Consider the following 25,088-nt stretch of genomic DNA (forward strand, 5'->3'; position numbering starts at 1 on the left):
GGCCAGCGTCCCCACAGTCTGCACTATCCCCCCGCTGCCCCCGCCTCCTGCAGCTCGGAAAAAAATGCAGTGTGAGTGCCATTTTACACTGGGCTTTTAAAAACACAGCCACCCAAATGACAAAGTCTGAGCTCGCTCTGAAGTGACACTGCAAAACAATAGCGCCCACGACTGCCTGCGAGCTCGCAAAAAGGCCCCTTTGATGGCCTAGGGAACACGCTTCTTTCTTGCTTATGGGTTTTTAGGGACTAACTAGCACGCTCTTCTTAAGCAGATTGTCATTCACAAACGTCGATGTCTAATTTGGATACAAATGTGGCCGTTGAAAAATGAATTCTATCGAAACATATTTGATTGGATAGCCTGAAGGTACCCGGAAAAGCCATGCACAAAATTCACACCGTTTTCAGCTCAGGGAGCTTAAAAAAAAAAAAAACTCCTTTAAAAAAAAAAAAAAAAAGAATTGGTTAGCCGTAACAACTGCCGTTGGTGCAGGAAATACAAATAAAATAATGATTTTAACCGTTACACTCAAAAAACAATAGGCATCCTTTTTTCCCCCCACCCCCCTTCTTAAAAATTGTTTCAGAAACCTTTACTGGCTGACAGATTTCTACCACTCAGCCTTACAAACAAAATGGCTGTGGTACTGAATTTTTTTGGATCCTCCCACTGTGGCTCCTCCCGGCCTCCAGGAAGTGGTAAAAATCCAAAATAAATACAGTACTAAAAGTACATTGTCCAGGCTGAAGTCGGTGAAGCTTTTGGTAAGGGGGGGAGGGATTTCTTAGAAATGTGCTGCTTTTTTATTAGTCTTTTTAAAAAATTGTTTTGGAAAGAATATCAATCACTAGAGATTTACTTGACTGTAATTTGAACTTCCTGCTTTACATATTTATAAGGTCTTTCACCTATCTTGGCAGGCTTTCAAATTAAGTGGGCTGGGAAATTTGATGCTGTGTGTCTAGTTGGGAGCTGAGTCAGGTATTTGGTGGTTGCAGCTGGGCTTTCAAATAAAAATGAAGTCGAAAACTTAAAAAAAAAAAAAAAAAGAATCAATGTGAAATGAATGCAGCAGTGTAGTTGATTGTAAATGTAAAGCCACCCAATCAGCAAATATCAAAATGTGTCAAATTCCGCATGGGTGTGTTAATAGAACACATTCGGTATAAACTTGTTGGCCAGCCACACTTCTAGGGAGCCAGGGGTAAAAAGGGGTTCAAAGGAACTGGCCAAAGAAAGGAGTGGGCAAGTATTTGCCTTCTATGGACCCCTCCCCCACCCCTACACACACACACACACACACACACACACACACACACACACACACACACACACCCCTTCTGGTATTTCTATCTCTGCCTAGCATTTAATAGGTAACATTCTTAGAAGAACTATGGTTGGGGGACTAATTTATTGTCTAAATCTGGACATTTTTGAGAGTGAACTATTTTTTTTTTATTTTGTAATCTCATCAGTAGTTACCGGATGAGAGTAAATTTCAATAACATTTATGTGATTATAATCAGGAAAACATCCTTAAGAAGTCCTCTAATGAAGAGAATAGACTAAAATTCCCAAGAAAAGAAAATTTTAAGCAGTTTTCCTTCCAACAGAAAAAAGTTGCTAGGGGCCAATTTCACTATGTACTATTTTGTCTTTCCATCACCTGAGCTCTGTCCTTTTCTCTCCCATCCCTTCAACCCACCCTTAAATATACACATGGATTCGTATGTGTATACACACACACACACACACACACACACAATTATACATAGGTAATTATATATGTACATTCATATGTGTATATGGATGTACATGAATATATATACTTTTATAACCTATAGATTAGGCTATTCTGTGCATTTTCCACAATAGGCATATTTCTAGTTACATACTTCCCTACAGCAGAATTTTCTTCAGATATTTTGAGACAGTAGTCATGAAATACATGATGTGAACAACATTCATTTTGGTAAAGATAAAATGTAAGGTGAGATATTTTGGAAAAAAATATCACCAAAAGACACAGGATAAATAATTTCAGGTTTATTCCAATAGTTCTTGAGAGTTTATAGAGTAGCTGGGTGCTGGACAAGCAGGAAGTTTATCTCCTTCATGAAACTCACAGTCTAGTGGAAAGAGAGAAACAAGTCAGTAAACAAATACATAATTGCAAATTGTAATTGCTACTAAGAAATAAACAGCAAAATCTTTCAGAATAACAGAGAGGGGAAACACATAGATAAGGTGGTAAGGAAAGTTGTTTCTAAGCACATGGAATTAAGGCTAGACTTGGAGGATGAGTAGGAGCCTGACTTGAAAAATACAAGAGAAATAACAGACAAGGAACTGCTTATAGCATGTGCAAAGGCCCTGAGACTGAATGGAGCTTGGAGTGTTCCAGGAAGTAAAATGAGGCCCATGGCCATGCAGCATGTTGAGAGAAAGGGAAAATGATGTCAGAGGAGGTCAAACAGGTAGTGACATCTTGCTGAAATTTGTAAGCTATGGAAAGGAATTTGACATCCAAGCAAGGGATTTTCTTCAGAAAGTAAAATATTGGAAGTTAAGAGTTTGGAGGTTTGGGTGATGGTACAATGCAAGGAAGCAGTGGGGAAGTGGAGAAAAAACTCCATGCTAATTTTGAATTTACATAGTGTGTCACAGTGTTTTGGTATTGTATTTTTTAAAATCCCCATTGTGGTTATAGCCACTGATTAAGACTTAGTCCATAAATAAATAGGAGTAAGATACAAATATCTTAGATCCGACACATTATTGGTAAAATCAAAAGAAAGAATTCAGGCTACTCTTTGCCTCAGTTTTGTGCTTCTCTCTTCAGTAGAATTGATCAAAAAACCTCACATTTCATATGAGTTGAACAAGGTTCAATTAACAATTTTTTTTAAACAAATGAGGCAAAACATTATTAAGGCTAGAAGTTAACTACTCTGATTGGAATAAAACCAGTTAATCTTCTTGAATTTACTAACTTGTTATTAGCAGTCCAAATCCTGGACACACGTGGGCAGAAACAACATGTTCAATTTCTTAGATTCTAAGACTTAGAAAAATTTAAAAATCAGACCAAATCAATGATGGGGAATCCTTTGAATAAGCTTTTTTTTTTTTTTTTTTCCTGCCACATTTGCAGCAGGTGAAAGTTCCCAGGCCAGAAATTGAACCTCGCCACAGTTGCAACCTGTGACACAGCTGCAGGAACTTCCTGAATGAACTTTGGTAGTAATAGGAGTCTCTAGAAGCAAATCAAATTGTGAACCAATTACATAATGTAGTTTTTAAGATCTTTAGAACTGTGTGGGGAGGGAAGGTATGTTTTGGAATTCAGATTTTAAATAGTTATATGAGGAGTTCCTGTCGTGGCGCAGTGGTTAACGAATCCAACTAGGAACCATGAGGTTGCGGGCTCGATCCCTGCCCTTGCTCAGTGGGTTAAGGATCTGGTGTTGCCATGAGCTGTGGTGTAGGTTGCAGACGCGGCTCGGATCCTGCGTTGCTGTGGCTCTGGCGTAGGCCGGTGGCTACAGCTCCGATTCAACCCCTAGCCTGGGAACCTCCATGTGCCGCGGGAGTGGCCCAAGAAATGGCAAAAAGACAAAATAAATAAATAAATAATTATATGAGGTGTTATAATCACCCCTTAATCAAATACAATAATATTTGCAATGAAATCTATGATCAGTCGGTGTTCCCACTGTGGCTCAGCAGAAACAAATCCAACCAATGACCAAGAGACTGCAGGTTTGATCCCTGGTCTTGCTCAGTGGGTTAAGGATCCAGTGTTGCCATGGCTGGATCCTGCATTGCCGTGGCTGTGGCATAAGTTGGCAGCTGTAGCTCTGATTTGAGAAAAAAGAAATATATGATCAGCCACACTAAATGGGGTAAAGACAGACCATAAACAGCCTCACATCAGTTCAGGTCAGCTTTTGTTACCAACATACACTACAATTTTTTTTTTTTTTTTTTGTCTTTGTCTTTTTAGGGCCTCACCCATGGCATATGGAAGTTCCCAATCCAGGGGTCTAATTGGAGCTACAGCTGCTGGGCCACACCACAGCCACAGCAACGCCAGATCTGAGCTGCATCTGCGACCTATACCACAGCTCACGGCTTAACCCACTGAGCAAGGCCAGGGATTGAACCATCAACCTCATGGTGCCTAGTCAGATTCATTTCCGCTGCGCCATGACGGGAACTCCCCATACACTACAACTTTTGAGGAAACTTTCAGTTTTCGAAGATTTGGAGCATTCATAATTGTGGATAAGGGCTTGTGCAACTATGGACTTAAACCCCATTTAGGTTGTTTCTTAAAAGAAAAAAGTTCTTAGTCAAAGCTCAGAGTCCTAATGATTATGAGCAGGGTTATAATTTGGAAATGGCCAGATTTCTGTTTATGGGCCCTAATAAATTAATGTGCATTGTGCTAAGAAATTTCATTAGTTATTCGTGCAGTCTTGGATAAATCCTTTAAATTTTAACCTTTACAATTTTCCCCATATTTTCCTTCTTAAGAAGTAATGAAACATGCTTTTTCGGCAGAGTATTTAAAAGCAGTACCTCACCAGACTTTTTTTCGCCTGCAAGTTTCCCTTTCTTTCTTCCTTTCTTCCTTTCCTCCTTTCTTTCCTTCTTTCTTTCTTTCTTTCTTCTTTCCTTTTTTTTTTTTTTTTTTTTTTTTTTTGTCTTTTTTGGGCCAAACTCATGGCATATGGAGCCTCCGGTCAAATCAGAGCCGCAGCTGTCAGCCTATACCTCAGCCACAGCAATGCCAGATCCGCGCCGTGTCTGCAATATACACCACAGCTCACAGCAACACGGGATCTTTAGCCCACTGAGCAAGGCCAGGGATCGAATACGCATGCTCATGGATACTAGTCAGACTCATTTCCGCTGCGCCACAACGGGAACTCCCTAATATTAAGTCTTTACGGAGGTGATAAGAGTGTTTACTTCAGAACTCTTTACCCACAGTGGGATGATTTTAAATCACATTCATCCATTGCAAACCAAGTGGCATTTGCAAGTATGGTCATTCTGGGAGCAGTTTGTGACCATTCGTGTGCTGAGACTGCTGGATGACTAACCAATGCCCATGCTCCCTTTCTGCCTTCAGAATAAAATTGGATTTTATGTTGGGTTTGCCCCCCCAGATCTGTGTTTTCCACACAGTTTTAGGCACTAAGATTTTAGTTGAGGTCATTGGATCCAGCTTTCAAGAAGCCTGTAAAGGGGGCTGACTCAGTGGGAGGTGCCTTTGCTCCTCACCTTTGCCCTCTTCCTGCTGGGAGTGTGGTCACCACACCTGGGTGGAGTCAGGAGCTATATTTTGACAACCAAGAAGAGAGCTCAGGGCCACGGCTGGCTGAATAGAGAGAAGTCGTCTAGGTTCTGTGGAGCCTCCTTACCATCTGAATCGTTTTTTAACACGGAAAAAAAAAAAAAAGGAAAACCACCAATTTGTTTAAAGCACTGTTTTGTAGGGTTCCTTCCTCATAACTAAATGCAATTCCTTGTACAATTAGTGTGAGTACTCTTCAAAGTATTTTCTCTGTTAGATTCAGCCACTTTTTAATTGCTTTGTAATGCTAGGTGGAGAAGGAAAAGGAGGGGAACTTTACGGAATGCAAGAGATGTGAGTTTCCATTTGTACATGTTTGTGTCATACATGCACACACGTATATGTAAAAATTATTAAACTGTACATTGATTAATGCACTAAATGCATTTTTTCCATATTTTTAAAGGCTTTTTTGTTTGTTTTAGGACTGCACCTTTGGCATTTGGAAGTTCTGAGGCCAAGAGTTGAATCGGAGATATAGCTGCCAGCCTATGCCACAGCTGCAGCAACTCAGAATGGCCACAAACTGGCCAGAGCATGCATGGGCATTTTGAGTTGGTAGGAGGCCTCATGAAGGACACGTCTCAGGATCACACCAATCTTCAAAACCAGGTTCTGTGGGTTTGTGGGGTGGCCCCAAGCTGTCATGGAGGAACCTGAGTGAAAAGGAGCGCTCTCTCTCTCAGCAGCTTCCAGAGGTCCAGCCCCAGGCCTATGAGGAGAGCAGGTTTTCCTGTTCTGCCATGCCTTCTGAGGTCTTGAAAGAGCGTGGTTCAATTTTGAAAAGTTTTGAGACCCACCTGAAGCTCATCTTTGAGATGCTGGCCACAGGGCAGCGTAAAGTCATTGGGTTTTTGGGTCACAGTACAACTGTGGCTGTGTTGAACCTGGACCTGAGGAGTTGTTTGTTTTTTGTCTTTTTTAGGGCTGCACCCGCAGCACATGGAAGTTCCCAGGCTAGGGGTCAAATCAGAGCTGCAGCTGCCAGCCTATGCCACAGCCATAGCAAGACAGGATCCGAGCTGCCTCTGCAAACCACACCACAGCTCATGGCATCATCGGACACTTACCCTGCTGAGCGAGGCCAGGGATAGAACCCACATCCTCATGGATGCCAGTCAGGTTTGTAACCCACTGAGCCACAATAGGAACTCCCATTTTTTAAAGTTTTTTTGAAGTGTAGTTGATTTACAAGGTTGCGATAATTTCTGCTGTACAACAAAGCGATCCAGTTATACATGTACACAATCCATTCTTTTCAGATTCTTGTTCCGCACAGAATTCTCTGCTCTAAAGCAAGTTCCTATTGATCAATCATTCCGCATACCTCAGTGTGCATATGCCAATCCCAAACCCCCAGTCCATCCCTCCCCCCTACCTGTCCCCTTCGGTAACCATAAGTTTGTTTTCAAAAATGTGTCTATTGTATATATGTTATCCCTTAATTAAAGAAAGCTATTTTAATATATTACAGAGTGATGGTGAAACTGAAACCAAACTGCTCAGACAGGATTTGAACCCAGCCAAACCTAAGACTGGGACTTGAACTCACAGCTGGGACTCAGACCCACTGTCTTTTAATTAAAATCACTCACCTGGTGTTGGGACTTAATGAATCATGGAGGGAATTCAACGAGAGTCGAAGTGATGGGTAAGAAGTAGATTTATTAATATAGGACACTTGTGAGGGAAACGAACAGGTGTACAGGAGAAGGGGGCTCTGCCCCAGGAACTAAGTGGGAAAGCAGGTTTATTTAGGGACACACACTCCTTAGAGAGAGTGTGGTTGGTCCGTCTTAGAAGGAAAGCATCCCCGAAATATGGGGTAGTGAGTTTTTTAGGGGATAGGTAATTTCATAGGCTAACGAGTAGGAGAATTAGTTCAACAGTTTTGGAGACATGGGGGGGGATATCCAGGAATGGGGGCTTTGATGATGGGCCTCAGAACCATCATGGCACCTGTGAGCATGTCTTTTTGCCTTTTCTAGGGCTGCTCCCTCGACATATGTATGTTCCCAGGCTAGGGGGTCTAGTCAGAGCTGTAGCTGCCGGCCTACGCCAGAGCCACAGCAACTCGGGATCCAAGCCACATCTGTGACCTACACCACAGTTCCCAGCAACACCAGATCCTTAACTCAGTGAGCGAGGCCAGGGATGGAACCTGTAACCTCATGGTTCCTAGTCGGATTCATTAACCACTGAGCCACAACAGGAACTCCCGGTGAGCATGTCATTTAGATGCTAATGTGTTACAATGAACTTATAATGAGGCTCAGGGTCCACTGGAAGTCGAATCTTCTACCATTTTAGGCCTAATCTGTTCTGACCCGTTTTTTTGTCGAGTCCTCAATGGCTATGACATTCTTTAAGGGTTGTGCCTTGCCCCCTCCCTTCCTGTCTCAATGGGATCTGATCATTTGAATCGATAAGAGAGCTGGACAGATGTAATTCTTTTAAAAACTATCAATAAACCTTTCTGTTCAAAGTGTCTAAGACAACTTACCCACTTCTCTCATTTTAAAATGGTGCTCTTAGGAGTTCCTGCTGTGGCGCGGCAGGTTAAGGATCCTGTTGTGATCTGTGTACGCGAGTCTGAAAAGAATTTCCAGACTCACATGGGGGTGAAAAGAAAGAAGCGTTTACTGAGCATGGCAAAGTGGAGAGAAAGTAGAGTTTATTGAGATAAGAGACGCTGCAAGCGAAGGGGGATGACTTCCCGATAATCTGAGCACATGGTCATGTCTGCTTTTATAAGCCAGGGAGAAACGAGATCTCACCATGCACCTGCTGACCTGCTGATTGGTTGGAGATATGTCTTAGGATTCACTTGCTGGTTGGATGGGGGTGTATAAGGCCCCTATAGGGGCAGGGTGAGGAGTGGGCCACATAGCTTTCCTAGTAAGGGGCAGGAAGGAACAGACCAGCTTGCTGAAGGTTGGGGAAGGGGCGTTACAATGAGATGGGTGGGGTGATGATAAGGGTCTGGTAATTCTTGTCCTGGCCAGAGGTTTTAAATTCAGTCTCCTTGAAGGGGCCTTCAAGTGCAACAGATCCCATATTGTCTCTGTGGTGGCTCAGGTTCAAGCCCAGGCACAGCATGGTGGGTTAAGGATCCTGCACTGTGGCAGCTGTGGTATAGTTGCACCTGTGGCTCCGATTTGATCCCTGGTCTGGGTGCAGTTGAAAAAGAAACAACAGAAAAAACGGTGCTTTTGCATTTATAAATGTTTCCCTATAATCTTGTTGCTGACACAGTGTCGTAGAGACACATGTTCCATCATTATTCACTCTCCAAATATTCTTTTTCTTACATTCTTATTTGATAGCACATGCTTGTCTCAGTCAGCAGCAGCCGTCTTCATTTTATGAACCCTAAATTTTGGGTCACTCAAGTTTTTTTTTTCTTTTTAGGGCTGCACTTGGGGCATACGGAGGTTCCCAGGTTAGGGGTCTAATCAGAGCTATAGCCTCCAGCCTACACCACAGCCACAGCATCGCCAGATCCAAGCCATGTCTGCAATGTAAACCACAGCTCACGGCAACGCTGGAGCCTTAACCCACTGAGCAAAGCCAGGGATCGCACCTGCATCCTCATGGATACTAGTCAGATTCGTTTGTTGAGCCATGACAAGTTTTTATTCCTATATGGCTTATCAAAATGTTAGGCTCTGTGATATCTGACCTATTATGGACCTAGTGGATATGAAGTGGTTAAACAGCAAAACCCTAGGTTGGAGTTTTTTTGTTTGTTTGTTTGTTTTTTTGATGTTGGAAGTATCATAGTAAAAACACAACAAAGAGGGATTTTTCATATAGTATGCAATATGAAAATTATTCTTTTTGCTATTAAAAAACTGGACTATATAGAACTCCTTCCCTTCCATGACTGCCCATCCCACCCTACCCTGGACTTCAGGATAGTGAAAAAAATCATACATTGGCAGAGACCACACTGCTTAAAATTCTGGCATTGCTTATTATCAGGGAAATGGAAATCAAAACTACGAGACATCACTTCACACCTGTCAGAATGGCCACCACCAAAAAAGAACACAAATAACAAATGCTGGTGAAGATGTGGAGAAAAGAGAACCCTGGTACTCCGTTGATGGGAATGTAAATTGGTGCAGCCACTATGGAAACGGTATGAAGGTTTTTCAAAAATTTAAAAATGGAACTACAGTATGATCCAGGAATTCCACTCCTGGGTATATGTCCAAAGAATATGAAAATACTAATTTGAAAATATACACGCACCCCAATGTTCATAGCAACACTATTTACAATAGCCAGAATATGGAAGCAACCTAAATATCCATCAACAGACAAATGGATGAAGAAAATGTGATACACACACACACACACACACACACACGGAATAGTACTCAGCTGTTAAAAAGAATGACATTCTGCCATTTGCAAAATGTGGATGGACCTAGAGGGTATTCTTATTCTTCTTTTTTTTTTTTTTTTTTTTTGTCTTTTGTCATTTTTTAGGGCTGTACCTTTGGCATATGGAGGTTCCCAGGCTAGGGGTCGAATCAGAGCTGCAGCTGCCAGCCTGTGCCACAGCCACAGCAACATGGGATCTGAGCCGCATCTGCAACCTACACCACAGCTCATGGCAACGTCAGAGCCTTAACCCACTGAGCAAGGCTAGGGATCAAATCCATGTCCTCATGGATGCTAGTCGGGTTCCCTAACCACTGAGCCACTGCAGGAACTCCTATTCTTAGTGAAATAAGTCAGACAGAGAACATAAATACACTGTTATTATTTATATGTGGACTCTCTTTTTTTTTAAATGAATGAAGATAACAGAATAAAAATAGACTCACAGATATAGAGAACAAACTCGTAGTTACCAGTGAAGAGTGGGAAGGAAGGAGGGGCAAGATAGGGGTAGGGGATTATGAGACAGAAACTATTATGTATAAAATAAATAAGCATCAAGGATATATTGTACGGCACAAGGAAATACAGCCATTATTTTGTAATAACTTTAAATCGAGAATAATCTATAAAAATGTTGAGTCACTATGTTGTACACCTGAAACTAATATAATATTATAAATCAACTAGACTTCAAAAAAATGAATCTTATGAAAAATTTCAGCATTGCATGGATTTATGAGGTCAAAAAGGAACTGCAATAGCTATAGCAATAGAAGCATGGTTGGTAAAGACTCTATTAAAGTATGAACTGAACAATCACAGAAAAAGAGAGATGAGACTTTTCTGTGAGAGATCATTAAAGCTTCCATACAAGAAAGACCATTTACTGTTATGGAACATGAATCATTATCAGAATAAAAAGAGAGTCAGCAAAGAAATTCGGGCCTAGGATGACAAAGGAGGAGGAATTTAACAGGATCAAATTGTAAATTATTCCCCAACTCTATCTAGCTAAGCGTTCTTATAATTCCTTAGTGTGGAGGTGAGTGGGGGTTGATGTTAATGACAGAATCGACACAGGTGGTTTATTGTAGTTTAATATTTATTCAGTTATTCTTAATGAATCCTGCTGTCTCTATTGTATTGCATGAAAAGAACACTATAGGCATTGTTGTAAGTTAGGTTTGGGGACTGAATAGCTCTCAACTGACAATGGCAATCAAAATTCTGGTGCTCGTGGAGTTCCTGCTGTGGCATAGCAGAAACGAATTCAACTAGGAACCATGAGGTTGCACATTCGATCCCTGGCCTCCACTCAGCGGATTAAGGATCCTGAGTTGCTGTGGCTGTGGTGTAGGCCAGCAGCTGAAGCTCCTATTCAACCCATAGACTGGGATGCAGCCCTAAAATAGCAAAAAAAAAAAAAAAAAATTCCAGTGCTCTGAATGGTGGTGAGAGGAGCAGCACCTCCTACAGAAAGTGTACTTTTCCAGAGCTTATTCCTGATATGGCTGGGTTAACATCTTATGGGGCTTCACACATGGAAGCAGGGGGCCTTTATTTTGCTAATAAGCATAACCAGTAGGAGTTCCCATTGTGGCTCAGCAGAAATGAACTCAACTAGTATCCATGAGAATGCAGGTTTGATCCCAAGGCTCACTCACTGGGTCAAGGATCCGGTGTTGCCGTGAGCTGTGGTATAGGTCAAAGATGTGGCTCAGATCTGGCATTGCTGTGGCTGTGGCACAGGCCGGCAGCTACAGCTTCAATTGTACCTCTAGCCTGGGAATCTCCATGTGCTGCAGGTGCAGCCCTAAAAAAAAGAGAGAGAAAAACAGTTCTTGCAAAGCTGAATTGCTAAGGTGAGCTTCTTTGACCATTGCAAGAAGCATTATTTGACATATATGTGAGATAAATATATATATTTATAGTCACCAGATCATTATCCAATGTCAAATCTGGCTTTCAGATTTTCTTTCCTTTTTTTTTTTTGCCATTTCTAGTGCCGCTCCCGCAGCATATGGAGGTTCCCAGGCTAGGGGTCCAATCGGAGCTGTAGCTGCTGGCTTACGCCAGAGCCACAACAACTCGGGATCTGAGCTGAGTCTGCAACCTACACCACAGCTCATGGCAACGCTGGATCCTTAACCCACTGAGTGAGGCCAGGGATCGAACCCGAAACCTCATGGTTCCTAGTCGGATTTGTGAACCACTGAACCATGACGGAAACTCCCAGATTTTCTTTCTTTTTTTTTTGTCTTTTTTGTCTTTTTGTTGTTGTTGTTGTTGTTGTTGTTGTTGCTATTTCTTGGGCCGCTCCCGCAGCATATGGAGGTTCCCAGGCTAGGGGTCCAATCGGAGCTGTAGCCACCGGCCTACACCAGAGCCACAGCAACGCGGGATCCGAGCCGCGTCTGCAACCTACACCACAGCTCACGGCAACGCCGGATCGTTAACCCACTGAGCAAGGGCAGGGACCGAACCCGCAACCTCATGGTTCCCAGTCGGATTCGTTAACCACTGCGCCACGACGGGAACTCCCCAGATTTTCTTAATGATAAAAATAAGTAACAGTCCAAGTGACATTTACTCTTTTCTTGCATATTATTCTCTTCTATTTAGTTTCTTTCCCAGATGGTAAAAGTAACATAAACTCATTACCAGCCATTTGGAAAATATGGAAATGTGTAATGAAGATCACACTAACCACTTGTAGTCCTGCTTCTCTGAATCTCTTTCCAGTGTCTTTTCTTGTACGTCTTTTTGTGTTGGCCAACTTTGAGGATAAAGGGTGCCAAATCATAGAGCCTTATTATATAACCGAAAAAGTGTGTATATATTATATATATATATAATAGCAGTCACAAAAATAATTCAGACAGAAATGATTACATAATTAACACAATTGCACCCTATTTTGATAATGGGTGGAGATTTTGCAAGAGGAATCTAAAAACTTTTCCTCTATACGTTTAGATTATTTATAACATCACAACTTCAAACTACATTATTTATTTAATTGGCCACACCCACAGCATATAGAAGCTCTTGAGATAGGGATTGAATCCAAGCCACAGCTGTGACCTACACCAGCGCTGCTGCAACACTGGATCCTTAACCCACTGTGCCACAGTGAAAACTCCCATGTAGAAACGATTTTAAATGAAATAATCAGATTGCTTTCTTGCTTCCTATTCATCTACCAGGATCACCTGAGCTGAATGAATGGGATTACGTGAGAGTAAATATTGAGTAGAGGGGTAAGTTTGGGGGCCTGAAACACTTGGAAAATAGGAAAGATAGCCAATGGGCCAAAATGAAGATTAGATTCCTAGGAGATGAGGGAGAAGAGGTGGCAGAAGACGGAGGTGGGGCATAAAGTACTATGGGTGGTGCCATAGCTCGGGCGACCAGATAATTTGGAGTCAAACCCAGAACATTTTCCAGAGTGAAAATGGCACTGTTAATAATTGTGCTGGGACAACAGGCTGAATTATACAGGGTTATACAGGGTAAGTTAGGAAATATGGTCATTTAACATAAACTTAAAGAAAAAAAACAGTTTCTGCTAAGGTGCGGTGGGTTAAGCATCCTGCATTGCTGCAGATACAGCATAGGTAGCAGCTGTGGCTCAGATTCAGTTGCTGGCCCAGGAATTTCCATATGCCATGGGGCAGCCATTAAAAAAAGAAACAGGAGTTCCTGTCATGGTGCCGTGGAAACGAATCCAACTAAAAACCATGCACGTTCGATCCCTGGGCTCCACTCAGCAGATTCAGGATCCTGAGTTGCTGTGGTGTAGGTGTAGCTGTACCTCCGATTCGACCCCTAGCCTGGGAACCTCCATATGTCGCAGGTGAGACCCTAAAAGGCAAAAACAAACAAACAAACAAAAAAACCCAAACCTACAGCTCTGGTGATAGCCAATGATTTGCTTCTTTTACCACATATATGACAAGTTTGATATCACTATCCTTAATTTTGGACCCCCTGTCATTTACCTCTTACCTGTTTTCGTCAACAAAAGGAGGTTCCAGGTGGGTCCTATGGATCCCAGGTGGGTTTTCTAAAGAGATTGTTCATCTAGGAGTTAGGGTAGAAGGTTGATGAGGCCAAGATCAGATTTTGGTCATCATGAGAGTGAGAGTCACTCTATTTTAGTGTCCAGACTTCATTCTCAGAACTGCTAGTGAAGATCTGTGCTATTGGTTCTTTATATCACAGAAATTTTAAACCAGAAGCTAGCGTGATGGACCCTGTCTCAGCCTCTCTGTAATAACTGGTACAATATATTCAGTGTTGTCATCCCAGTCTTTTTTTTTTTTTTTTTTTTAAGAGCCATACCCGAGGCATATGGAAGTTCCCGGGCTGAGGGTTGAATCAGATCTGAAGCTGCCAGCGTACAGCCACAGCAATGCCAAGTCCGAACCATGTCTGTGACCTACACCACAGCTCATGGCAAGGCTGGATCCTTAACCCACTGAGTGAGACCAGGGATTGAACCTGCATCCTCACTAGTTGGGCTTGTTACCACTGAGCCACAAAGGGAACTACATTTTTTTTTTTTTTTGTCATATGAGTCTTAAAGCATAAGGTCCACTCACAGGCATCTTAAGCTGTTTGTATTTTCAAATCAGTTTGCTGAGTCCACTGTGCATATTTGGAAACCAATACATCAAACCTCAGCCTGCACACTGTAATTTGAGGGGTGCTTACAATAGGAAATAAGACTGAATTCTTTTCTATTTTGATCTAGTCCTGAAGCAGTGCTTCCGGTCCAGCTTTTACCCTGGGAAGTTGAGGAATAGGGGCCAAACTAACAAGGACAGGGTGGAGTTCCCTGGTGGACTAGCGAGTTAAGGGCCTGGCATTGTCACTGCTGTGGCTTGGGTTTCATCCCTTGCCCAGGAACTTCTGAATGCCTGGGATGGCCAAAAACAAAAACAAAAAAGTATTTTCTTGGTAAATGATATGATGTTTAAAAAAGAACAGACAAACAAGGATTAAGTTGCCATAATTACAGAGAATTTATCAGGCCACTTACGTTTTTTAGGAATACTCTGTGGTAGGATTTCTCATGTGAGCTGCAGTCCTTTAGGCTTGGGACTCTGAGTGGAGTATGATGCTGGGAATTGGCTGTTGCCAAAAGAACCCCAAAGAGCCCTCGTCACTCTGAGCCCATCAGGCCAGCGTGTGGCCATGGGAACCCTGAGAAGAGATGTATTGGAGCAATACCACTTCTGCTGTTACACTCTTTCCCCAGTGGTCTCTATCAAAATGGGGCTCACACTGGCTGGACGCCTCAGCCTGAGATGCCCAAAGGGCTGTGGGTACGTGATGGAAACGAGGTGGAGCCTTGAAGGAGTATGGATGCTATTGGAGACTTTCCACTCTCACTAGCAGGAGGGGTGCTCCAGTGCTTCCTGTCTGGCAAAAGACTGGGGTAGGACTGAACATCAAATTACGGAGAAGTCATCTGCGCACTGCTTTTTAAATTTTTATTTGCTTATTTATTTTTGTCTCTTATTTATTTATTTATTTATTTTGTCTTTTTAGGGCCGCACCCAGGCATATGGAGGTTCCCAGGCTAGGAATCTAATCAGAGCTACAGCTGCCGGCCTATGCAACAGCCACAGCAATGCCAGATCTAAGCCTCGTCTGGGACCTACACCACAGCTCACGGCAACACCGGATCCTCAACCCACTGAGCGAGGCCAGGGATTGAACCCGAAACCTTGTGGTTCCTAGTTTGATTTGTTTCTACTGCTCCACGATGGAAACTCCTTTATTTTTTATTTTAATTTTTTTGTTGCACCTGTGCCATGTGGAAGTTCCTGGGCCATGGATCAAACCCATGCCACAGCAGTGACAACATTGGAACCTTAACCAGCTGAGCCACCAAGGAATTCCCCCCTTGCTTTTTTTTTTTTTTTTAATTTATTAAATTTTTTTTGGCTGTGCCCACACACAGCATGTGGAATTTCCTGGGCCAGGGATTGAACCTGCGCCATAGCAGCAACCTAAGCCTCTGCAATGACAGTGCTAGATTCTTAACCCACTGAGCCACTGCTGAGAACTCCTCAATTGCTTTTCAAAGACTATTCTGGGAGTTCACACTGTAGCACAGTGGGTTAAGAACATGACTGCAGTGGCTTCAGTTGGTGTGGAGATGTGTGTTTGATCCCCAGCCCGAAGCAGTGGGTTAAAGGGTCTGCCGTTGCAACAGCCACAGCCTGGGTTGCAGCTGTGGCTCAGATTCAGTCCCTGGCCTGGGGACTTCCATATGCCTTGGGCGCAGCCATAAACAAACATAAAAACAAAAAGAATATTCTGTGGTGGGATTCCTCAAACTACAGATTCTGGTATCTGTGAGCTCTCTGTGAGCGATTTTCAATTTTGTATTTTCATTTAAACATTTAAAAGATAATATAAGCATATTATCATGGATCATCTAACTGATTTCCCTGTAACCAAGTGCTACCCTGCCAGTTTAGTCTTGTGTTTGTGTTTATCATTGAGTTAGCGCCAAGCAATTCTATTTTAATCAGGGTGCTAAGGAGAAAGAACCGAAGCGGACTTAATATGTAAATGATGCATTTATGCCACGGGAAGGCCACATGATATTATGACAGGCTGTAGAAGAAATGGTTTACAGTAATTTGAATGAAAAAAATGTGATGGGGAATTGTCATCTCACAGTATCTGGTAGTCACCTGAAAGTAATTCATGCTACGGCTGGTGATGAGGAAAATAATTATCATCTGTCACATGAAATTAAATTCGCAATTTTAAACTTTCTGTTTTTACTGCATGGCTTATATTCACTTTGTAAATTGTTTTGGGTTTGGTTTTGTTTGTTTGTTTGTTTGTTTTTGCCACAGCATGCAGCAGTTTGATGTGGGATCTCAGTCCCCAGATCAGGATTGAACCCAGGCCACAGCAGTGAAAGCATTGAATCCTAACCGCTAGACCACCAAGGAACTCCTGACAGATTGGTGTTTTTTTAAGTTTTTTTTTTTTGTTTTTTTTTTTTTGTCCTTTGGGGCCACATGTGTGGCATGTGGAAATTCCCATGCTAGGGGTTGAATCGGCGCTGCAGCTGCCATCCACAGCCACAGCAACACCAGATCATAGTCGCATCTGTGACCTACACCACAGCTCACGGCCATGCCGGGTCCTCCTTAATCCACTGAGCGAGGCCAGGGATCAAACCCACATCCTCATCAATACTAGTCTGGTTCCTTACAGCTAAGCCACAACAGAACTCCTGATTGGTATTTTTTTTTTTTAAGTCACATAAGCTCTATAAGCATAAGAAGTTTTTAATCTAGTTGCACGTATGTACTCGGATGGTTAAAGAGCATGGACTTGGCCAAATTTTTGGATATCAATCTTATTAGTTCTGAATAACCTTGGGAATGCTCAATGTTTTTGTGCCTCAATTTCTTCATCTGAATGGGGATAGTGATAACACCTAATATTATTCTCAGGAGTAAATGAATATGTGTAAATTATTAACATAGTGCCTGGGCCTGCTAGATATTCTTAATGGTAAAAATAATTTAGCTCCTTCTCATACTGAATGTAGTAAGTTAGAAAGAGAAAGACAAATACCATATGGTATCACTTCTATGTGGAATCAAAAATATGACACAAATGAACCTATCTACAAAATAGAAACAGACTCATGGACAGAGAACAGACTTGTGGTTGCCAAGCTGGGAGGGGAGGAGTGCCCGGGAGAGGAGGGATAAATTGGGAGTTTGAGGTTAGCAGATGCAAACTAGTATATACAGGATGGATAAACAACAAGGTCCTACTGTCCAGCACAGGGAACTATATTCTATATCCTGTGATAAACCGCAGTGGAACAGAATATGGACAAGAATGTACACATATGTATAACAGAGTCACTTTGCTGTACAGCAGAAATTAATGCAACATGGTGAGTCAACTATACTTCCATAAAATTAATTTTCGAAAAACTTAGCTCCGAAATAAGTGAAGATCCAACCGTGTGAGAAGGCTTCTCTATTGGATAAATTAAGACATATAAAGGAATACATAGGAGTTCCCGTCGTGGCTCAGTGGTTAACGAATCTGACTAGGAACCATGAGGTTGCGGGTTCCATCCCTGGCCTTGCTCAGTGGGTTAAGGAACTGGCCTTGCCATGAACTGTGGTGTAGGCTGCAGACGTGGCTCGGATCCCGCATTGCTGTGGCTCTGGTGTAGGCCAGCAGCTACAGCTCTGATTAGACCCCTAGCCTGGGAATCTCCATATGCCTCTGGAGCGGCCCAAGAAATGGCAAAAAGACCAAAAAAAAAAAAAAAATGTAGCATTTCCATAGCCCATCATGTTCATAACAAAAATACTTTTTCAAATGTATTATTCTACTTAGACTTCAACATCTAGCCTGAAACAAATATGTATATATATTGTTGTTGTTCAAAAGACGAGGAATCTAAACCTCGGACAGTTGAAGTCCTGTGCCCCGATAAACATGAGCATTTGATATTTTTTCCCTCAGGAAGAATGAAGGAATAATTTGTAACTAAATTTCCCATTTTCTTTTGGGTGGCTAGGCGGCCCAGGGCTAGTTCTGTCCTTGTGCACATTAATGCTTGTCTACCACTTATTAATCTGGACAGCTATGTTGGGTTTTTCTCCTTGGTTTTGCTTTTCTTTTCTAGTTTATATCTTCGGTGATACTAAACATTTCTGCATCGTTTTATTATTTGGAATTCCTACAATTTCCCCAAGGTTCCAAGGGCGAGGCGGCTTTCGAATCTCTGCTCCCTGATCCTGCCCAACTTACCTGTTTCTTTATGTGGATTAATTTTATGGGTTTTCCAGGACGTGAAGGCCGTCACTCAGACTGGCCCCTGTCAATGTTATTCCCTGGCTATTCCAAACCTGTCCTATCAGCCAGAACAAGGGTGGTACAGTCAGCCATTGGCCAGATTAAGGCAGAACAGGGCTTGGTTTGCTCTTGCTATTATGATCATCTTAGATGTATGTCACCAGGAGGCACAGGAAGTATCATCCAGAGAATAAGTAAATGAGAGAGGGATCTCAATTGCCCTGCCATAAATATTCAACCCCTCTTTATAGTATTTCCCAAACAGTGAGATTTCTCAGACTTCGGTCATTTGATGGTCACTGTTTTCATCATATCTTCATATCGTCTTTACTATTTTTAACTTTACTATTATTTATTTTAAAGTATTCTTTAGGAGTTCCCATTGTGGCTCAGTGGTTAACGAATCCGACTAGGAACCATGTGGTTGCGGGTTCGATCCCTGGACTCGCTCAGTGGGTTAAGGATCTGGCGTTGCCATGAGCTGTAGTGTAGGTCGAAGCCTCGGCTTGGATCTGGCGTTGCTGTGGCTCTGGTGTAGGCTGGTGGCAACAGCTCCAATTAGACTTCTAGCCTGGAAACCTCCATATGCCGGGGTGCGGCCCTCAAAAGACAAAAAAGCCAAAAAAAAATTGTTTAAGTTAATGATAATTTTGGGAGTTCCCTCATGCCTCAGTGGGTTAAGGATCTGGTGTTGTCACTCCTGTGGCTCTGGTTATAGCTATGGTGTGAATTTGATCCCTGGCCTAGGAACTTCCAATGCTGCAGGTGTGGCCAAAAAAAAAAAAAAAAAAGTAATGACTTTTACTTAAACATATTATTATTATTATTGTTATTATTATTTTTGCCTTTTTAGGGCTGCACCAGCAGCATATGGAGGTTCCCAGGCTAGGGGTCGAATCAGAGCTGTAGTCACTGGCCTACACCACAGCCACAGCAGCTGCTGATCCGAGCCTCGTCTGCAACCTATACCACAGCTCATGGCAACGCCAGATCCTTAACCCACTGAGTAAGGCCAGGGATTGAACCTGCGCCTTCATGGATACTAGTCAGATTTGTCTCTGCAGAGCCACGGTGGAAATTTCTTAAACATATTATTTTAAAGGGAAATTTTATATTGCTACCATTAATGGGAGAACAGTTTCACGTACTATAATAGGAGAACATATAATAGGAGAACAGTTTCACATACTATAATAGAAGATAATAGAAATTCCCAGGCTAGGGGTTGAATCTTAAAACGAAATATAAAGACTATAAGACAATACTATTAAACTCTTTGCAGACACAGGCATTGGGAATTAGGAAGTCTGTCATTTATTTTTAAACAGCGCATAAAGTACCACATAAACTATGGTACACTATACAAGCAATATAGTTTTCTGTGCCATCGCTTTCCGCATTTGAAAAAGCTTCAACCACTTAGCTTTTTCATCACAGGCCATTATCTATGAGGAAAAGAGGAGAGTATTCCTTTGCCAATGGCTAAAAGCAACGGGCGACTGCAGGGCATTAGGTTCTGGAGGGAAGGCACTAAAGAGGTTTGAAACTACAAGGAAGGGCTCAGCAGCCTGGTAGAGAGCTGAAAACGAGGGTACCAATTTGGAATACTCCTTGCAGATTTTAAGCTGTTAAGACAGGTAAAGAAAGGTAAAAACACTCTTTCTCGACTCCATCTTAGCGGTAGCAGCAGTAGTGTTCACGCTTCAGTCGCCAACACGCAGCTCTTTGTCCCCGCCCAGGAGCTACATACTCTCGAGGTGACCGGCCAGGAGATGGTCGCCCAGATCAAGGCTCATGTCGCCTTGTTGGAGGGCATCGCTCCGGAAGATCAAGTCCTGCTCTTGGCAGGCACGCCCCTGGAGGATGAGGCCATCCTCGGCCAGTGTCGGGTGGAGGCCCTGAGCACTCTGGAAGTAGCCAGCCCTATGCTTGGAGGTAAAGTTCATGGTTCCCTGGCCCGTGCTGGGAAAGTCAGAGATCAGACTCCCAAGGTGGCCAAACAAGAGAAAAAGAAGAAGACTGGCCGGGCCAAGAGACGTATGCAATACAACGGGCGCTTTGTCAATGTCGTGCCCACCTTTGGCAAGAAGAAGGGACCCGATGCCAACTCTTAAGTCCTTTGTAATCCTGGCTTTCACTAATAAAGCCACTTAGTCCAATCAAAAAAAAGAAAAAAAAAAGAAAGGTAAAAACAGTGTCAGTTTACAAAGGGCTTAGAAATGGTTCAAACAAGAAAAAAATCATAACAGTGGAGAAATTAAAAGTGGAAGAAAAGTCCCGTCGTGGTGCAGCTGAAATGAATCCAACTAGGAACCATGAGGTTGCAGGTTTGATCCCTGGCCTTGCTCAGTGGGTTAAGGATCCAGTGTTACTGTGAGCTGTGGTGTAGGTTGCAGATGCAGCTTGGATCCCAAGTGACTGTGACTGTGGTATAGGCTGGCAATTGCAGCTCCAACTGGGCCCCTAGCCTGGGAACCTTCATATGCTGTGGGTGAAGCCCTAAAAAGACAAAAAAAAAAAGAAAGAAAAAAAAAGTGGAAGAAAAAAGTTAATAACTGTTTTCAGTGGTTAAAAAAAAAAAAGGACAAATCTTGATTCCTAAGCAAAATTCTATTTCTGATGATCATTCCAGATTAATCTGTTGATTTTTGGAAATAGACACAATCCTAAAAAGTTTCTTGACTATTTTTCTGGGCTTATTACATACTACATGAGTTACTTTGGTGATAGTTATGCTTGTGGATATCATTGGTCACTGGATGAGCAAAGAAAGTCCTATAAGTCTCTTAGGAAATGTACACAGATCATGGGACCATTCTAAATACAGTTTGTGGAGTTCCTGTCGTGGCTCAGCAGTAATGAACCCAACCAGTATCCATGAGGATGTGGGTTCAATCCTTGGCCTCACTCAGTGGGTTAGGGATCTGGTATTGCCATGAGCTGTGGTGTATGTGGCAGACACAGTCCAGATCTGATGTGGCTGTGGCTGTGGTGGGCAGCTGCAGCTCCAATTCAACCCCTAGCCTGGGAACTTCCATATATTGTGGGTGCAGCCTCAAAGAGAGAAAAAATAAAAATAAAAAATATATAAAATTTGTTATTCAAGAATATTCAAATTGGAGTTCCCGTCGTGGTGCAATGGAAACGAATCCGACTAGGAACCACGAGGTTGCGGGTTCGATCCCTGGCCTTGCTCAGTGGATTAAGGATCTGGCGTTTCCATGAGCTGTGGTGTAAGTCACAGACAAGGCTTGGATCCTTCGTTGCTGTGGCTGTGACTAGGCTGTCGGCTGCAACTCTGATTAGACCCTAGCCTGTGAACTTCCATATGCTGCAGGTGCAGCCTTGAAAAGACAAAAAAAAAAAAAAAAAAAAAAAAAAAATCAAATAAATTATCCATTGCCCAAATACAGGGATTATTTTATGAGAGTCCTGATTAAAATGCCGCTGGGAATGAGTTTCAGACATATTCATTCAATGATTCAACTGCCAAGAATGAAAGACTATAACTTGGTTAAACCTTGGATAACTTGCCATGAAAGAGGCAAGTTGTGATTTGTTTGGGATAAAATGTATGAGGGAAAAAATGAAAACTGTTAGATATTATAGCCATTCTATGAATGGGGCTGAGAATAAGGAAATAGCTACAAATAATTATAAAAGGAAAAGAAGCTACAAAGATGGCATGATAGCAATGAAAAAATGAAAGTTTCTTTAAATCAGCTGAGCAAGATTTAGGTGTGAAAAAGTGTGACAATAATAATGGTAAGAAGAATAAGTGGAATAAGCCACTTATTGAAAGTGGCTTGAAAACTTTATTACAGAGAAGTGATGCTGGGACTATTTCAGTAGCCACATACCTCCATTAGGTGTGGATCTAGGGAACAGTTAAGTACGTTACCGTACAATTAAATTGCTCCCTAGGAAGCCAAATGAGAATTTAAAAGCTTTTCTGTGATTAACATTTTTCAGATCTTGTGACGAAGAGATAAGAAAATGTAGAGTTCCCATTGTGGTTCAGCAGTAACAAACCCAACTAGTATCCATGAAGACTTGGGTTCAATCCCTGGCCTCACTCAGCGGGTTAAGGATCCAGCTTAGCTGTGAGCTGCAGTGTAGGTCGCAGACACGGCTCAGATACTGAGTTGCTGTGGCTGTGGTGTATACTGGCAGCTTCAGCTCTGATTCGACCCCTAGCCTGGGAATTTCATATGTTGTGGGTGCAGCCCCAAAGAGACAAGAAAGAAAGAGAGAGAGAAAGAGAGAAAGAAAGAGAAATGAAAGAGAGAGAAAGGAGAGGGGGAGAGAGGGAGGGAGGGCAAATGGAGGGAAATTTTATTTCTCTTCTTACTCTTCTCCAAAGTGCCCTAAATCCAATCCCCCTCCTCCCAAATTTAGGTTCCACAGCTCTAAATGTAGCCATCAGCTCACATCATGTTGAAGGGGCAAAGAATCTCTTAGGGAATGGGAGGCTTTCAAACATACCAGCTCCTTAAGACTGAAAGATGGGATATGAGCCCAGGATTTCTGTATGATTGAATTTAATCTTTTTTTTTTCTTTTTTTCTTTTTTCTGTCTTTTTGTCTTTTTCTAGGGCCACATCCACAGCATATGGAGGTTCCCAGGCTAGGGGTCTAATTGGAGCTGTAGCCACTGGCCTACACCAGAGCCACAGCAACGTGGGATCCAAGCAATGTCTGCAACCTACACCACAGCTCACGGCAATGCCGGATCCTTAACCCACTGAGCAAGGTCAGGGATGGAACCTGCAACCTCACGGTTCCTAGTCTGATTTGTTAACCACTGAGCCACGATGGGAACTCCGAGTTTAATCTTAAATCCAGCATTTTAAAGAAGAGAGCTGACTTTCCCAGCCCTCTGGAAGTGTTCACATGACACGATTGGGTTTCACAACCTCCTCAGCTCTCAATCATGTAGGAGTAGATTTGACTTGGGAAGATTCAACTTTTTCAAAGGTATAGGTATAAGCATGGTGCCTCCCTCACCTCCAAAGCTCTCTAGCCACGGAAGGGTACCCACAGAGTCTCAAAGGTACCCAACTCAAATATACAAGGCTAAGGCTTGTCAGAGTAAGCTGACATTGGGACACAGGAGATGACCACTGTCATAGTCGGGGACTTAAAGAATTCTGACTTTTCCTGGACAAAGTGAAAGTGACCTATATGGTCTCTTGTTCCAGAAAGCTTGTGGATACACTTAAGGCTCAGTGGTGTTTCACTTAAGGAGTCTTTTGAGTCATACCGATGATACTGAATTAAACATACATATTAAAAAATATATACAAATTTAGTTCCCTTCATGGCTCAGCGAGAAAGAATCCAACTAGCATCCATGAGGACACAGGTTCAATCCCTGGCCTCGATCAGTGGATTAAGAATTTGGCATTGCCATGAGCTGTGTTTGAAGATGTGGCTTGGATCCTGCATTGCTGTGGCTGTGCCGTAGGCTGGCAGCTGTGGCTCTGATTGGACCCCTAGTCTGGGAACCTCCATATGCCACCAGTGCAGCCCTAAAAAGACAAAAGACAAAATACACACACACACACACACACATACACACACAAATGTAAGAGTATAGCTTGCTGAAATTTTACAAAAATCAATAGGACCCAGAGCAAGAAACAGGATGCCATTGGAATTCTGGAAACCCTGTTATGCCTTCTTTCAGTTACTCCCCCACTAATAACTACTCTTCTTACTTCTAACACTAAAGACTGGTTTTGTCTGTGTTTGAACCTTACGTAAATCTAATCATACAATGTATACTTTCATGTTTAGTGCTGTTTGTGATAACATTTGCTGTTGCATAGTTGCAGTTCACTCATTGCTGTATAATATTCCGCTCTGTAATAGATCACAATTTATTGGTTCTGCTGTTGGTGGGCAGACGGGTACCATTTTGATCACTTACTAGATAGACTTGGCCCAGAAATTTGACTTTGGATTTTAAAGTATCCCTCCGCACATAAAGTAGTCAAAGAGAAGAGACCACTCACCAAAAAGAGCATCTTATGTCGCTCTCTAACCTGGTGGTCCTCAACGCAGGCTGCCCATTAGATCTTCCTGGGGAACTTAAAAATCACGATGCCCGGGCTGTACTTTAACAACTGAAACAGAATCTCTGCAGGTGAAACCAAGGCTTCAGCATTTTTTAAAAGCTCCCAGCTGTTTCCATTGTTGACATAAGGCTGAGCCCCACGGCTTCAACTCCTGACCCTGCTTAATTTGTCTTCATAGCCCATATTACTATTGACATAACGTTATATGTTTATTTGTTCTCTAGAATTTGCTCCATGTGTTAAAGAGACTTTCTGTGTTTTGCTCACTGCTAATTCCTTAAGCCCCAGAACACCTTGCAAATTACGGGGAGTCTTAATTAATTTCTTCAGAGAAATAACATTTTCTCCCAACAAAACAGAAGAACACATATATAATATATTTTA

General features: G+C 42.4%; 1 long non-coding RNA gene across 1 annotated transcript; it reads left to right on the forward strand.

Moving 5' to 3' along the window:
- LOC106505154 lies at window positions 98–9,404 on the forward strand. The gene is made up of 3 exons (XR_001299281.2): window positions 98–767; window positions 6,843–7,019; window positions 9,353–9,404. It is a non-coding gene; the product is annotated as an uncharacterized LOC106505154 (long non-coding RNA).

Source organism: Sus scrofa, chromosome 10 (assembly GCF_000003025.6).
Source record: "Sus scrofa isolate TJ Tabasco breed Duroc chromosome 10, Sscrofa11.1, whole genome shotgun sequence".
NCBI lineage: Eukaryota > Metazoa > Chordata > Mammalia > Artiodactyla > Suidae > Sus > Sus scrofa.